The following is a 16,300-nucleotide window of genomic DNA, read 5'->3' on the forward strand; positions in this document are numbered from 1 at the left end:
CTACTTCATTTCCTAAATTCAGAATTACATTTGGCTACATTATGCCCATTTTGACAGTGTTTTGCTGTTTGGAGCGGTGTAAGCCAAGAAGCCAGATTCATCAGAACAACTGTTGCATGTTCTAAAATCCAGTAAAATTGGTTTTAGAATGGGTGGAAATGTAATGCTGCCGTTTGGACACAGGATGGCAGACTAAAATTGCAGTATCTGAGATGGCCACAAGAGGGCGAAAACCCTAATTTTTTTTTTTGAATTGCAATATCCTGGAGGGACACCAGATGGAACCAAAAGACCATGTTATTTAAGTCAATCAGTCAAAAACTAAAACCTTAATTTACAATGAAAAAGTTTTTTTTTTAAATAAACAATCTAAATGACTACTTTCCTGAGCCTGTTCAGAGAGCTAGAGATACAGCTATAAATACAAATAAAAATGAAAACAGTTAAATGAAACTGCTCAATCCAATTAAATATTTGGTCAAAAACTTTTCATGAGCACCCATTAATGCCTCTGGTTGCTATAGGTAGAAGGGAAAAAAAGTTACCGAGTTTCTGTCTAGGAGAGGATGTACATGTATAATTGTATACTAAATATCAACAAAAGCCAAGCTAAGGAGCCAGGAATGAAAAAACTATGCAAGAATATATTAACTCATCAGAAATTATTTAAGACACAGAAGCTGTGTGCCAGGCTCTGTGCTAAATTCTGGGGATAGAAAAGAGGAAAATGATCATCTCTTGCACACACACAAGCTCACAATCGAATGAGAAAGGCACAAAGTAAGCATATACATTCATACAAAAAAATCCAATAATCAGTATAAAAAATGAAAATCGTTAAATCACCACCAATGAAGAGGATATTAAATAAAACTTTAGGAGATATTTTGCCCAAATATATGCAAATAAATCTAACAACCTCTGTGAAATGGATGAATAGTCACAAAAATATAAATTGCTCAGATTAACAAAAGAGGAAGTAGAATACTTAAATGCTCCCATCTCAGAACAAGAAATTGAATAAGCCATCAAGGAACCTGTAAGAAAAAAATTCCTTGGGCTAGATTGATTCATAAGTGGATACTACTAAAGATTTCAAGAGCAATTAATTCCAAAATTGTATAAATGATTTGGGAAAATACACAGAAAAGGACTTCCTACCTAATTCTTTTCATAATTCAACAATGATAGAGCAAAAACAGAAAATAATAGCTTTAATAAAGTTGCAGAATACAATATAAACGAATATTATCATCTGCATTTTATTTATTTTCACTCTAATTTCCAATATAACTGCCATCCCTAAAGAACCAGGCTCAAATCTGGCCTCAGACACTTCCTACCTATGTTACCCTGAGCAAGTCACTTATCCCCTATTACCCAGCTCTAACCGTTCTTCTGCATTGGAACCAATAAAAAATATTGATTCTGAGACAGAAGGGAAGGTTATAAAAACATATTAAAATGTTCTAAATTCCTCTTGATTAGAGAAATGCAAGGTAAAACAATTCTGAGGTACCACCTCATGCCTATCAGATTGATCAATATGATAGTTAAGGAAAATGATAAATTTTGGAGGGGATGTGGCAAAATTGGAACACATGCATTAGGGTGGAATCTGTGAACTTAGCCATCATTCTGGAGGGCAATTTTGAATTATGCTGAAAGGGAAATAATGCATACCTTTTGATACAATAATATCACCAATGTATCTGTATCCTGAAGAGAAAAAGTGTGGGGGGGGGAAGCTTTCCTTGCACAAAAAATATTTATTATTATATATATTATTATTATATAATATGTTATATTATATAATATAAAATATTATAGCTGCTGTTTTTGTAGTCACAAAGAAATAGAAATTAAAGGGATGTCCAAGTACTGTGGTATGTGATGGTGATGTAATACTATTGTACTCTAAGGAATGATGAACAGGATGATTTAAAAAAGAAAATGAAAGAAAAAGAAATTATAATGGAAACCTAGCTTAATATTCCAGAACCACAAGGTAAGATAAACATTTTAAAAGTGCGCCAATCACCTCTTGAAAGAGATTCCAAAAGCTTAACTCCCAGTGAATATTATATCCAAATTCCAAAATCATCAGGTCAAAGAGAAAACATTTCCAACAGCCAAAAAGAAATCATTTAAATATCATGGAGACATAGTCAAGATAACACAAGATTTAGCATCTTCTGTATTAAAGGATCCGAGGGCCTAGAATATGATATTCCATGGGACAAAAGAACTAGACTTTCAACCAAGAGTCATTAAGCAAAACTGAGCATAATACTTTCTCAGGAAAAATGGGTATTCAGTGAAATAGAGGACTTTCAACGCTTCCTGATAAAAAGAGCAGAGCTGAATGGAAAAGTGGGCTCAAATACAAAACTGAAAAGAAGGGAAAAGGGGTAAACTAGAGATCTCAAAAGCCATTCCATGAGGTTAAACTGTGCACATATCTCTGCAGGAAGATGGTTTTCATAACTCTTAAGATCATCATCGTTACTAGGGCTGTTAGAAGGAGTTTACACAGGCAGAATTTAAGGGTGTAAGTGAAATAGGAAGGGATGATATAAAAAATAAATTAAGACATGAGAAAGACAAATGCATTGGTTGAGGAGGCAGGGAAAAATAGAATGGAGAAAATTCAAAGAGCAGACGAAAGGCTTGGTTTGGGGAAAAGGAAAACCTTCTCATTCCTTCCCTACCAGGGACTGCAAACTTTCTCTGAGTAGTGTAGCTTGTGGGTTAAAAGGTGAGAATAACAAAAAAAATAAAACATCAACATCCTCAACCTCATGAAAATCAAAGGAGAATATTTGAGTCTCTTCTTTAGACACGCCATCATGGGTTGATATTGCCATGGAGTTTGTGTCAGGAAGGGTTATTGTTAGGTAGCGGGAGAAGTCCCATTTCCTGAGGGAGATATCTGGTATAAACTACAAGCCAAACATGATTTCATTCTCAATTCTGAAAATATTAGAAGTCAGGGCTGTAGACCTTCACCTTTCCCAAACCCCACAGAAACTTGTTCTTACTCTCCCTGGTCTACCAGAGCTTCTTTTCCCCCAACTTAGAGGCATGTAGACCAGGAAACCAGATTCATACCTGAAGGTTTTCTCCTAGAAGAAACTGTTGGCACGATCCTCGGCAAGATGGTCCCCACTCCACCCTCCACCTCTTTACCCAGGATCAGAACAAATTCTTTCCAGAATTCCTGACAGAAAGAATCCAAGAGCAGAACAAAATCCAGCAAGAAGTTGATTCTGCAGGGACCTCCCCACACATACAAACAAACCCAACTGCTTAAAACACAGGAATCTGGACTTGGCTTAAATTTCTATGAAAACTCATGTCTTCTGGTCAGGTGTCCCACTCACTCCCCCGCTGGGCTGCCTCAGGCAAATATACACTCCACCCAAGCATAGTAATGGCACTGTGGTACTTGATATCTACATGGTTGTAGATGTTCTCCAATACATACAACCAACACAATAAACATCAACAACAATTTATACTATAAGAGGAATCTTCCAGAAAGACAATTTAATGTAAGTCTGCTCTAGCACTAAACACATTATGATCACTCCTAAAGAGAATCAAGTTGGACTTTCCAGTAAAGGAGGTAATCAAACCAAAACATATTATTTCCTAAACATAGATGAGCTCTCAAGTTATGTGGCTCCACTGGAAAGAATAGTCACTTTACTTATCTCATGGAAATTTTTTCTAACAATATAAAAATGTCATTTGGATTTAATAAGTGTAAAATTCTTAAGGTACATTAAGGAAAAATAGAATAGGTTGAAATAAACAGGCAAAAAAGGTGATCTTCTCCAGGCAAGACTCGTGAACCTAAGGACACCAAGGAAAAAAAGCCAGGCTACTTAAGAAATGGACCATTTTCCTAAAGTCAAAGATGAAGAAGGACATATTTAGAGCAATTAACAACAATTAACAATGTGATAGCAATTAACAATGTGATAGCAGACTTAACATGTTTTAAAAAGGGAGTGGCGGTGTAGCTGGGTGTGCCAGTGGGTAGAGAACCAGGCCCAGAGACCAGAGGTCCTAGGTTCAAATCTAGCCTCAGACACTTCCTAGCTGTATGACCCTGGGCAAGTCTCTTACCCTCCCCCCCTTACCTAGCCCTTACCTAGCCCTTACCACTCTTCTGCCTTGGAAGCAATACATAGTATTAATTCTAAAGTGGAAGGTAAGGGTTTAAAAAAAACTTCAGCATTATAAAATGTACCAAAATGGATCTAGTATGTATCTAAATAAAAACCCATACAATGTTATAGTGGTAAGCACTTCTTGCCAATGGCAGAAAAAAGAGTGAAAGAGGTTCTTAGTATGCATAATAAAAAATAAATGAACACAGATTAGAAGTTGAATAAAACCTTTTAAAACAAATAGCAATATTAAAGGTTGGCAATGAGTATAGGCTACTAGATTTGTCAAATGGAACCCAAAAAATGGCTTACTTCCAGACAGGGCCTCTTGTAATAATTAAAATAGTTGAGGCCATAAACTGTAGTGATTAAATAGTGGAAGACTTAAATTGTAGTAGATATAAGAGTGTATGAGTAAATTGTGACCACAGGAAATATGTTTTCACGACAGTGTTTCATTTTTAAATCAAATATAAGGTGGTCGCCCAGGAAATATGCCCAATTATTTAAATATACCAAAATCAGCTGGGTTTTATAGAGATTTTAATTAATACAAATGAGGAGTTAAAGAAAAGGAGAGAAAGAGAGAAAAAGGGGAATAATGAGAAAAGGATAGGCCAGCCCAGGGCAGCCCTGGCCAACCCAGGCCTAAGCCCTTAAGAGAAAGATCAGTCAGTCCTTAATCATTCACCACAAGATCTGTCCAAGCAAGGATTCTAGTGACACCAGACCAGCATCATCTCAGCTGCCTCCACCAGCTCAATCCTCAATCTGAATGCACCATCTGAATGAATCTGAGCTCCTATTTAAAGGGCATTTTCTCCTATGTCACCTCCCCTAAGTCCTTATATCTACCAATCACAGTAGACATTTTTCAAAGGACAGACCATTCTTAGTTCACACCTGAGTAGACTAATCTTTTTGAGTAATTCACACCTGAGTAGACTAGAATCTCTGAGTAAGTTTTCACCTCTTTGCTCCTTGTAAGTTCACAAGTTGTCTGACCTTTATAGGTACTTAGCACCCTTTTGTCCCAATTATTCAATAAACCCAAAATAGGCATAGCTTAAGAACTTTTGTCCTACTATACCTATGGGTTTAAGCATCTTTCATTGCTCAGCAAGGAGTTTACAACTTTATCTTCCCCTAGGGCAGACTTAAGTAGGGGTGGAGTAGAGGTCTCACATTCCTGATCTAAGTACCTTCACTGCCCAAATGGAGAATTGGTCCCAATGGGGAATGGTCCCAATGGGGAATTTTCAAGGTTCACAATCCTAACCTTATGAAGTAGGGTCTGAGAACTTTTAAGGTTCACACTCTGAAACTACCAAGATCCACAAACATAGTAAAAAAAGGTCTTCCACATATAACATCTTCATGCATTCAAATAATATGTCAGAAAAGAAGCATCAAACAAATGCTGAGTGATATAGATTTATTTAGAGATGTGAAAGGACGTTTCCTTGCAATTCCAGATTAGGTTAATGAAAAGATTTTCCTTAAGGACATGAGATTTACTGATCAGTTTGGATTTTGGAATAAAGTGGTAAAAAAAAACAATGCATGCGCAATCTATCACTGTAGATTTCAGTCACTCAGTATCCACTGGATACTTACTTATATAAGCATGTACCTGGAATTATACAGCAGAAGATTACTATCCTTTATTCACCAAGGGGCAATAAATCCCAGACTACAAACACAAATCCTACATTTCCTTCAGAATTCAACAAACTCTAGCGGAAATGGAATAGCATTACAAAAGTAGATGTTGCTTACCCACAATTTCCTCATGATCTGTTCACTGAAAAGAAAAATATTTAATAAAAACAAGATAATTATGATAAGATAAATATTTAATAAAAATGAATAAAAGAATCATTTAATTCATTAAGCCACTAAATACTCAATGTCCAAAACATTTAGGATGAAAACCTTTCAAAATATAAAGTTGTAGCAGAAGGCATTAAAATCACATTTCAGAGACTCTTTAAGTCAGTTGCAAAAGGCAGTGCTTTTTTTTTGTTCTGCAAAGAATTGGATATAATAACAAAATAATTCTATCTGAATTCTATCCAAAAATTAGAACAAAATACTTTGGATAGTTGCTATACCTTTAAGAAAAAGGTAGAAAACCTGGAGATTGAAATTGACAGAAGAAATCTATGTGAGACATTTAGAGGAAGTCTGTGAGAGACTTGATGGTGTAAACTAGAAAAAACTCAGAACTATCAAATAGTCAAAATCACTTTTTAATCAAGGGAAAAGGGGTTTGCGCTCCTCATACGACAAGAGAGCCGCTTCCCATGACTGCACAGAGTCAAGATGTCCTGGTCATTAGCCCCTGGGAGTGCCACCGACTCAGGATGGACTCCGGGGAACAAAAGAACTTGGGGAACCTCTAGGCCCTTTGGGAAATCCAGGGGCAAGGAAAGATGATTTACATTACTATGGCTACAAGGAAAATGGGAGTGTTCAAACTACACTGACAAGATACAATCATAGCTAGAAGCTAGGGTGTGTGACAAGGAAATCACTTAAAAGACTGATATATATTAATTTAAGGTCGACAAGGAATTCAAATATGTAATTCCTTCATGAAAACTCAAGTCAGCAGTCAACATTTTATGCGGTTTAATTACAAACAGGGGGAAGAAAGGTATTAGAGAGAGAGAGAGAAAAGGGAGAGAAGGGAATAGGGCTTAAATACCCCCTCTCTTTAGGCTTGGCCAAAAGGCCCAAGCCCTTCGATAGCTGAGGCAAGAAAAAGAGATCAGTCCCTATCACTCACGTGACCAAAATGGAGAAACAGTCTCAGGGGCCTCCAGCTTCCTTCAGAGCAAGCTTCTCAGAGCACAACCTCTCAGAGCAAAACCTCTCCAACCACCCCTCAGTCCTCAGACCCCTCTATCTTTAAGGAAACCATCCAAGTTCCCTCCCCTCAGTTCTCACATCTACCAATCACTGTCCATGGCTTCCCTGTGCCAATGGTGGCTCTAGCTTAACCCAGGACCACCCAGAGGTCTGTGGCTTTGCACATGTCTGTTGAAGGTCATATTCTCAAATAAATAAATCTTGATCCTCTGCTGCAGCCCTTCCTAAATCCTGTTACCCTGAGCAGGGTGGAGATTGGAAGTTTCAAGACCTGGTTCTGTCATTCCAAGTATCTCTATTGTATCAATTCTAAAATCAATCATGACTCAAAGAACTTCCTGTTCTATGCTTAAGCATAGGTCAAAGCCCTTTCCATTGTTCAGCAAAAGGTTTCTGACCTAAAGTAATCTTAAGTAGGGAGGAGAAAGACCCTCCCATGCCAAGGAGGGTTCACATTCCAATAGACTATCAGTAGGAAATTTTTCAAGTATGAAATTTCCCAATGGTGAAATTTCCAACATTTATAAGTCTAAGAAATTTTAAGGTTTACAGGTGCAAGAGAAGGGGTTGCTTACAAAGTTAGTAAAGGATGGTTCATGCCCAGGTCTGACCTTCCTGAGAGAGGTTCTAACACAATAGGGGACGCTACCTAAAATAAAAATGTCCTTAGCATATGCTTATCTCACCCAACCAGGGTCATCATTTCCCTTCAGGGTCGATTCCATGGGAACAGGGAACAAGGACAAGCTTTTGGGGTCTCCAATCTATGAGCTAAATCTAAAAATGGGGTCCATCAGATCCCACTAGGCCACAAGTTTGGGATTCCTAATTTCCATGTTGACACCCCCCCCTTTTGGTCAAAACCGAACGTCGCTGACCAACCAAATGGACAAATGGGTATCCCTAATGGTGGGAAAGCTCAGGGATACAGGTTTGGGGAACTGGCATTTGGGGGTATTCCTCAATGCCTCCAGCGCATTGACATTTGAGCCAGAAAGGCAGGCCTTCTGCCTTTGGCCAAGAGAGTAACTAACAATCAAACAGGACCCCATTTCCCAAAGTCTTAAGTCTTTCACATCTGGTGGCTCCTGATGATGCCTTCAGCCTCCTCTCCCAGACTTCTGTCCTCCTTTGGTATCAGCCAGCTTCCCTGCTGCTGCTGCTACAAGAGAGAAAAAACTAAGAGAAATCCGTTAACATGTTCTTTAACAGGACTTGACCTATTTGCTTACTCACTACAAAGACTATCCACGCTGCTAACCTTAAATCTGCCACCCCATCTCTTTCTTCTAGCAGTGTCTTTTCCACACAAATTATAAAATTAGGTCATTTACATGCTTAGTCAGAAAGATTGCCTCACTTTACCTAAATATAAAATCCTACAAACTACAGAAGTATAAAAGCAGAAACAGAATCCACATCTCAGGTTACTCAGGACTTTGTAAATCTGGGAGTGGCCCCACCTCCTGTTTGTGGCCAAAAATTAATATTTGTCTACCACCAAGTAATATGCTAACTAGATATGCTATCAGCCAAAAATCCAAAACCATATTAGAATGACTTTCATGGCAATTTCAGCTTCAAAACGACTTTTAAAGTCAAACTTAAGTTTCAATATTGGAAAGAACTCCAAAAGTTCTCACGATTACAAATGCTTCTAGTTTTCCTTAATTTTAAAACCTCTCACACCCCCGCCTTTGGGGAGGCTGAGATGCTAGGGATTTTGCAACTGTTTTCATTCACCTTCAACTACTTAACAACCATAGCCATGTTTACATAGCTTAGGCTTTTTACTTCTATTAACTATTACCTAGTATGAAAAAAATGTTGCAACTGAGTCAGCTAATGTAAAGCCTGTAGATAAAAATTTGTTAATATAATTTTCGTGATTTGACTGAGTTGTCTCCTTAAATTAGTTTTGGGTACACATTTCATTCTCCTGAGTATTTATTCATTGGCAATAAGGACTCATTTACCATTGAACTTGTGCCTAAATCTATAGGTGAATGGATTAGCTTTCCTAGTCACAAAGGTTCTCTTCTTATCTCCCTGTTTCCTGCCTTGAGGCTTCAAAATGCATAAACTTTAGGGGTACTGGGGAGCCATTCAGTGTTCTATCAGAACCTTGTTTATTAAAACTGCTGCTTAGAATCTACTATTTATGTGCTGGGCCTCCCCCCTTTTGGCACTGATATTTTGCCAGGTTTTCCTTATGACCTAAACTCTTCTTTTAAGAAAAGGGACCTCTTTGAATTTGCTTACTCATTCATAATGGCTAAAAATGTCTATCTGCCTTTCCATTCGCCCTTGTGACTGTATCAATAACCAATTTCCTCCATAGCTTTTCTTTTTCCCAATTACCTTCCCATACAATTTACTATTAGATTGCAATTCTCTAACCAGGCTCCAGATTGAAAATAAATTTATCTTCTATTACTAACAATCATTTCTGGGCTCCGTCATTCCTCCTAACTTCTTCTGATAGTACTTTGAGACAAACTAGCACGCTTGCATCTCTGCTGCAAATTCTCCAATGAACAGATGTTACTTTCAAATCTCTTAACCTGGTAAAATATAGCTCTGTCCTTTCTAGGTTCTCTACTTTGCTCAGGGGAAATACAATTCTCAGGGGAAACAAAATGGCCAGTTTTATGTCTGCTACAGAAACATTTCTAGTCAATGAAAATGATGAGAAACAACACGTATCCGGATCCAGGATCTTGGGGCTCCTTCGGATTCTGGGCTGCAGGAAAATCTGGTCCAGGCTTTTGGCTCCTAAGAAACATTTTGAGCTAAAACTTAACTTTATTAGGCTTTAATCCCTTCACCCACACTCCAGAACTGGGGTGGCAAAATACAGGACATTCCTAGAAATTTGAGTTTCCCAGGTGAGAAATTCCTTTATTAGCGGTCATTTGCCAAAGATCATCAGAAATAATGATCACAAAGCCATTAGTTCTCTCCACTAAAAAGTAAAATTAGTTCTCAGCATTCACTGGACTTTTAAAGCAAAAATTTATCTATTGTAATGGTTGCACTCTGGAAATTTACCTTAAAATTCAAAATCAGATTATAGTTCATGACTCTTTTTACCTTTTAAAAGCCAAAACCCGAAACCTTTCTCTCCAAACACAAAACGTAGGATTGCTAAGAAAGCTTAAAAGTTACCTTTAACTCTGAATGCCTCTACAATTCTTTTTTTTCCTTTTTTGCTCCCATTTACTTTGGGCTCCAAGTTTGCCTTTCTCTTATCCTTGCCTCAAACCACTTTGGCCCAAGGCTAAAGGCGCTCCTAGAGAGGAAATTTGTTGGTCACTTTAAAGTGTTCAGGGTTTCCTCACCCTTCAAAGCGCTGCCTTTTCCCCAATATTTCTTGTCATTTACCACAATTCAATGACCGGTCAGGTCGGCAGTTGACCATCCTAAAATGAACTTTCTTTACTCCAGAACTCACACACATGCGTTGCTATTGGAAAATAATTAACAGCTAAAAATGTGAAATTCTAGCACTCAGATAACCAGGTTAGTACCTAGAATACAACGCACCTTGTTACCAATATTAACTGCACTTCATATGCAATATTCCACAACTATACCAAAATTTGGGGAAGAAAAATCAGACCTTAAAGTTAAGAATTTCTGGACCTCCTTTTGCCTCCTGCTGGATCGCCAGCTCCAGTCTCGCCTCTTCACCTTTGGGAGGAATTCATTGTTAACACAGCTTTCAGACATTATTGGCTAACACTTAAATCACCAGCATTTCAAGTTATTAGCGAAGTCTCCGCCTAAAAAACCCATTAGACATACAATATAAGCAAAGGCGAAAGAAAAAAAAATTGTGAAGAAATCCAGAAGTTAAGTTCTTCAACTTCTATGAGAAGCTTTTTTTTTCCAAAACTTTGTAACCATTTAAACCTTAAGCCATGGCATCTCAATTCATGAAGAAACTTTCTCTATTTTAGTCAATTTAAAACAGTTACGCAGACCCTCAAGTGAACACTGAGGCTCTCACACTCCAACTTGAGTTTCCCATTCAAAGCGTTCAGCCAACCATTCACGCCTCTGACCAGCTCTCCTGGCCCTCACCTCTCTCTTGTTCTTACCCTTTTGGTCTATGGACCCTTCTGACCTGGTTTTTCCTCGGGTGCATTCCTCGAGCCTTTGGCTGAAGACTTCTCTTTCGTCTTCTTCAATTTCTCGACCTGCTTTGCTTAAAACAGACCATAGAAACAATTATCTTTTCCTCATTAAGTGAACCCCACCTTGGCCAGCTTGCCTTCGGATTGGCCTTTGTCACTGTTTGCCATTTATCCAATTACTTGCTTGCATCAGGTCCATACTTCGAAACCAGGTAACTTGAGATCGTATTTCTAGGTACTTCTTTGGGCTGCTGACCGCCCCCACTGGGCTGCTGACTGCCCCCACCAATATTTGGGACAACAGACAAGCTTTGGGACCCACGTCCAAAAGCGCCGGGTGGCTATGGACCATGAGGCTGTGTACCCCACAGACACTGGACTGAGGATCCCTTTATTAAAGAGCGAGTCACTCCCAAACCAGAGATGTGAGTCTTACCTCCAAGAGCCACTTACCTGGCCCTAGCCAACCGGACTCCTGACCCAACCCCAAATGGGTTGGGTGAGGTACCTCAAGTCTGGGGTCCTTGTTAGCTGGAGGGCTCAGGCCGCGGGGACTTCGGATCTCTCTGGGGCCTCCATTAATGTCAACTAGAAAAAACGCAGAACTATCAAATAGTCAAAATCACTCTTTAATCAAGGGAAATGGGGTTCGCGCTATTAATGCGACAACAGAGCTGCTTCCCATGACTGCACCAAGTCAAGACGCCCTGGTCACCAGCCCCTGGGAGTGCCACCGACTCAGGATGGACTCCGGGGAACAAAAGAACTTCGGGAACCTCTAGACCCTTTGGAAATCCAGGGGCAGGGAAAGATGAAGGACATCACTATGGCTACAAGGAAAATGGGAGTGTTCAAACTACAGTGACAGGATACAATCATAGCTAGAAGCTAGGGTGCAAGAGAAGGGGCTGCTTACAAAGGAAAGGATGGTTCATGCCCAGGTCTGACCTTCCTGAGAAAGGTTCTAATACAATAGGGGAAGCTACCAAAAACAAAGAAAGTCCTTAGCATATGCGTATAAACCCAGCAGTTCTATGGCTGGATCAAAGGGCAGACATTCTTTTCCTACCCTTTGGGAAGGTGTTAAATGTTGGAGGGGATGTGGCAAAGTTGGGAAACTAATGCATTGCTGGTGTAGTTGTGATTTGATCTCACTGGTGCTGGGTTTTTACCCCAAAGTGATAATAAGGGAAAAGACTTGTACAAAAATATTTATAACTGCACTCTTTGTAGTGCTAAAAATTTTGGAAAACTGAAAGTATTTAATGGTCCCAGTTTATATCAGATTAGTACATAATCAAATCTTAAATCAAACATTTTGTTCTTAGAGGTCTTTCTAATTGTATCAGAGACCTCTTCCCAGGTAGCCCAGACCAAGCCTAGAATTATCCTTTTACATCCATTGTAAAGTATCTTACTTTCCCTGACAAGTCAGCCCTGGATTCCTCAATTCCTTGAGGCCATTGTAAAGCTAATCAGTCATCCTTCCCTGTCCTTTATTCCCCAAAAGGTATATAAGACCCCCAAGTTTAGTTACTCTTTGGAAAATTTCTAGGGTGGGGGATGTTTTCCAAGAGACACTGTTCCCAGAGTCTCAGAGCCTTGACTCTGTGTGGTATGAAGGTCTTGACTATGGGTGGTGGAGGAATCTTGAGCACACTCTGGTCCTGATTAAAGACTTGGCCTTTCTAACTGCTTTAGTGTTTGTGTGTTTTCCAAAACTGACACCAGGAACCAAACCTCCATCTCATTTCCTAGTCTGCAGCTGGATACTCAGGTGCCCCCAGAGCTCTATTCTCTTATCTACTTACTAAGGGCAAGGGTTGTTTCCTCTTCTTTGGATACTTAAACACTTAGCACAGTACCTGTTACAGAATAAGTACCCAATAAATAGCACAATTCTGTCTGTCTATCTATCTGTCTATTTGTCTCTCTGTATGTTGTCTATTCATCTGTCTGTATCTTTGTTCATCTCTCTGTCTGTCTCTCTGTCCATCTGCCTTTTGTTTAGTCTGTCATTTTAAGTGAGTATTGTGCAATTAGAATTTTGAACCCCAGGATTCTCTCTCCCAGCATCCCACTTTTGTTTTCATGTTATATCCATCTGTTTTGGGGATAAAGTTTGTGTGTGACAAACACCCTCTGTCTCTTTTCCTGTGAACATGGCTGGGAAAGCTGGCTATTCTTAGCCTTTTCCTTTTTTCCTTTTATTCCTTCTGCTTCAAGTGATTACTAATAAATCTTATAAAATATATAATAATGACTTGGAGTCATTGGATATTAATTTAAATTTACATTTCAATTTTAATTTAAAATTTTCCGGTATTTGAATAATGTGACACTCTGTGTGACCTTGGGCTAGTCACTACCCCTCCCCCCACCTCCTCCCCCACCACTAGGGCTTGGTGGTAGTCTTTTTCTTTACAAGCAGCAAAAAGCTGAGTGGAGGCTCAGGGGGTCCCTTTCCCCAGCAGGCCTCCCCTCTTGCTCACTCCCCCAAATTTTTGGATGAGTGCTAAGGAGTACACTCACCAGGACAGTACTTTTCTAGTAATCACAGCTCTTACAAGGAAACTATTGTCTTCCTCTTCCTCCAAGTTTTCTCCTGGATGGCTCTGCTCTTCCCTGAGCTTCAAGAAGGTGGGGCTAAGACAAGCTTCTGTGAGATCACTGGCTTTGTTACCAAACCTTCCCTTGTTGCTGTGACAATGGGGCCCAAACAAACTTCAATCTCAGCCAGCTGAGGCTTGTCACCCTTGGCACTGGACTCTCCAAAGAGGACCATGGGTAAGTGAGTGAATTTACCCCTCTCACTGCCATCTCCTTGACCACAGAGAGAATCCCGTGTCCTTTTTGTCACCAGGGCTCCCTTCATCCCTGGTTTTTTGCTATTCTCTCATCTATGCCTCTGCCATTCTTGCCTATTAACCTCTTTCAGACTCAAGTTTCCTTATTTTAAAAATGAGAATAATCAGCATTGGCATTCCCTATACATCTTTGGTAAGGTTTTCTCCATCTCAGAAAAATGAATTCTTCTGTCATTATTATTAATTCAAGGAATCTCTGTCCTGGTCCTAGGAAAGAGGAGGGAGGCAACAAAAAAGATTGAGTAAAGACCAGGAATGACAGAAAAGTGGGAATGCCAAGTATACACAGTACCAGGGAACATCATCATCTGCAATGGGGACAAACTAGAAGCCTTCCCAATAAGACCACCTCTATTATTTAACATTGTACTAGAACCTTTAGCTGCAGCAATTAGAGAAGAAAAAGAAATTGAAGGTATTAAAATAGGCAATGAGGAGTCCAAGTTATCATATTTTTAAAAAAAAACATTATTTTTATTTGGTCAAATTCACACTTTATTTATTGGATGCAAAAATCATTTTCTTTTTTTTTTAAATATATTTTATTTGATCATTTCCAAGCATTATTCGTGAAAGACATAGATCATTTTCTTTTCCTCCCCCCCAACCCCCATAGCCAACGCGTAAATCCACTGGGCATTAGATGTTTTCTTGATTTAAATGCATTGCTTTGTTGATAATATTTGGATTAGAGTGTTCATTTAGAGTCTCTCCTCTGTCATGTCCCCTCAACCACTGTATTCAGGCAGTTGCTTTTCCTCCGTGTTTCCACTCCCATAGTTACACAGAGACTGATACACTATGGTACAATCGAAGGTAATGGACTTCTCCATTAGTGGCAATACAGTGATCCTGAACACCTAGGAGGAATTTATGAGAAAAACCACTATCCACACCCAGAGGAAACAGTGTGGGTGTAAAAATACCAAAGAAAAACAACTGCTTGAATACATGGGTCATAGGGATATGGTTGGGGATGTAGACTCTAAATGAACATCCTAGTGTAAACAACATGAAAAATGGATTCTGATCAAAGACACATGTAATACCCAATGAAAGTGTGTGTTGGTTGTGGGAGGAGTTGGAGGACGGGAGAGAGGGAAATAATGTGATTATTATAACCAAGGAATAATGTTCTAAATTGACTAAACTCCTTCAAATGAAAAAATAAGGAAACTGAGTCTGAAAGAGTTTAATAAGCAAGAGAAGCAGAGGCATAGGTGAGAGAATAGCAATAAACCAGGGATGAGGGGAGCCCTGGTGACAAAGAGGACACTGGATTCTCTCTGTGGTCAAGGAGAGATGGCAGTGAGAGGGGTAAATTCACTCAGTTACCCAACTTCCTCTTAGGAGAGTACAGTGTCAAGGGTGACAAGCCTCACCTGGCTGAGAGTGAAGTTTGTTTGGGCCCCATTGTCACAGCAACAAGGGATTGTTTGGTAACAGAGCCAGTGACTTCACAGAAGCTGGTCTTAATTCCACATTTCTGAAGCTCAGGGAAGAGCAGAGCCAGCCAGGAGAGAATGTGGAGGCAGAGGAAGACAATAGTTTCCTTGGAAGAGCTGGGACTACTAGAAAAGTACTGTCCCGGTGAGTGTACTCCTTATTAATCTTAATACTCTAAAAAATTTTGGTAAAATAAGGAAAGAAGGAATCCCACCAAGTTTTTATGACAGAAATATGGTATATATACTTAAATCAAGAAGACCAAAAACAGAAAGATAATTACAGATAAATTTCCTTAAATGAACATTGATGCAAAAATCTTAAACTGGCAAAGAGATTACAGCAATATATCACAAGGATTATTCAGAGGTCGGTATTTATAATAGGAATGCGAAGCTAATTTTATATTAGGCAATCTATCAGCAAAATTTACCATATCAATTATTAAACCAACATAAATTGCATGTTTATCTCAATAGATGCCGAGAAAGCCTTTGACAAAATAAAACACTCATTCCTGTTGAAAACACTAGAAAGTGTATTCCTTTTTGTCCCTATTTATTTTTCTCCATATATCTGTTAACTCTAATTTTTCTAATATTTCATTCACAGCTTTAACCTCTTTCTTATTTATTTTTTGTTTTGATTTATCTAAATTTGATAGTGGTTGGATCAGGTCTCCCACTAATATAGTTGTACTATCTATTTTCTCCTTCAGTTCTCCTAGTTTCTCCATTAGAAATTTGGGTGCTAAAACATTTGGTGCATACATGTTGATTAGTCATTGTCTATACTC

The sequence above is a fragment of the Monodelphis domestica genome, chromosome X (genome assembly GCF_027887165.1).
Source record: "Monodelphis domestica isolate mMonDom1 chromosome X, mMonDom1.pri, whole genome shotgun sequence".
Lineage (NCBI taxonomy): Eukaryota > Metazoa > Chordata > Mammalia > Didelphimorphia > Didelphidae > Monodelphis > Monodelphis domestica.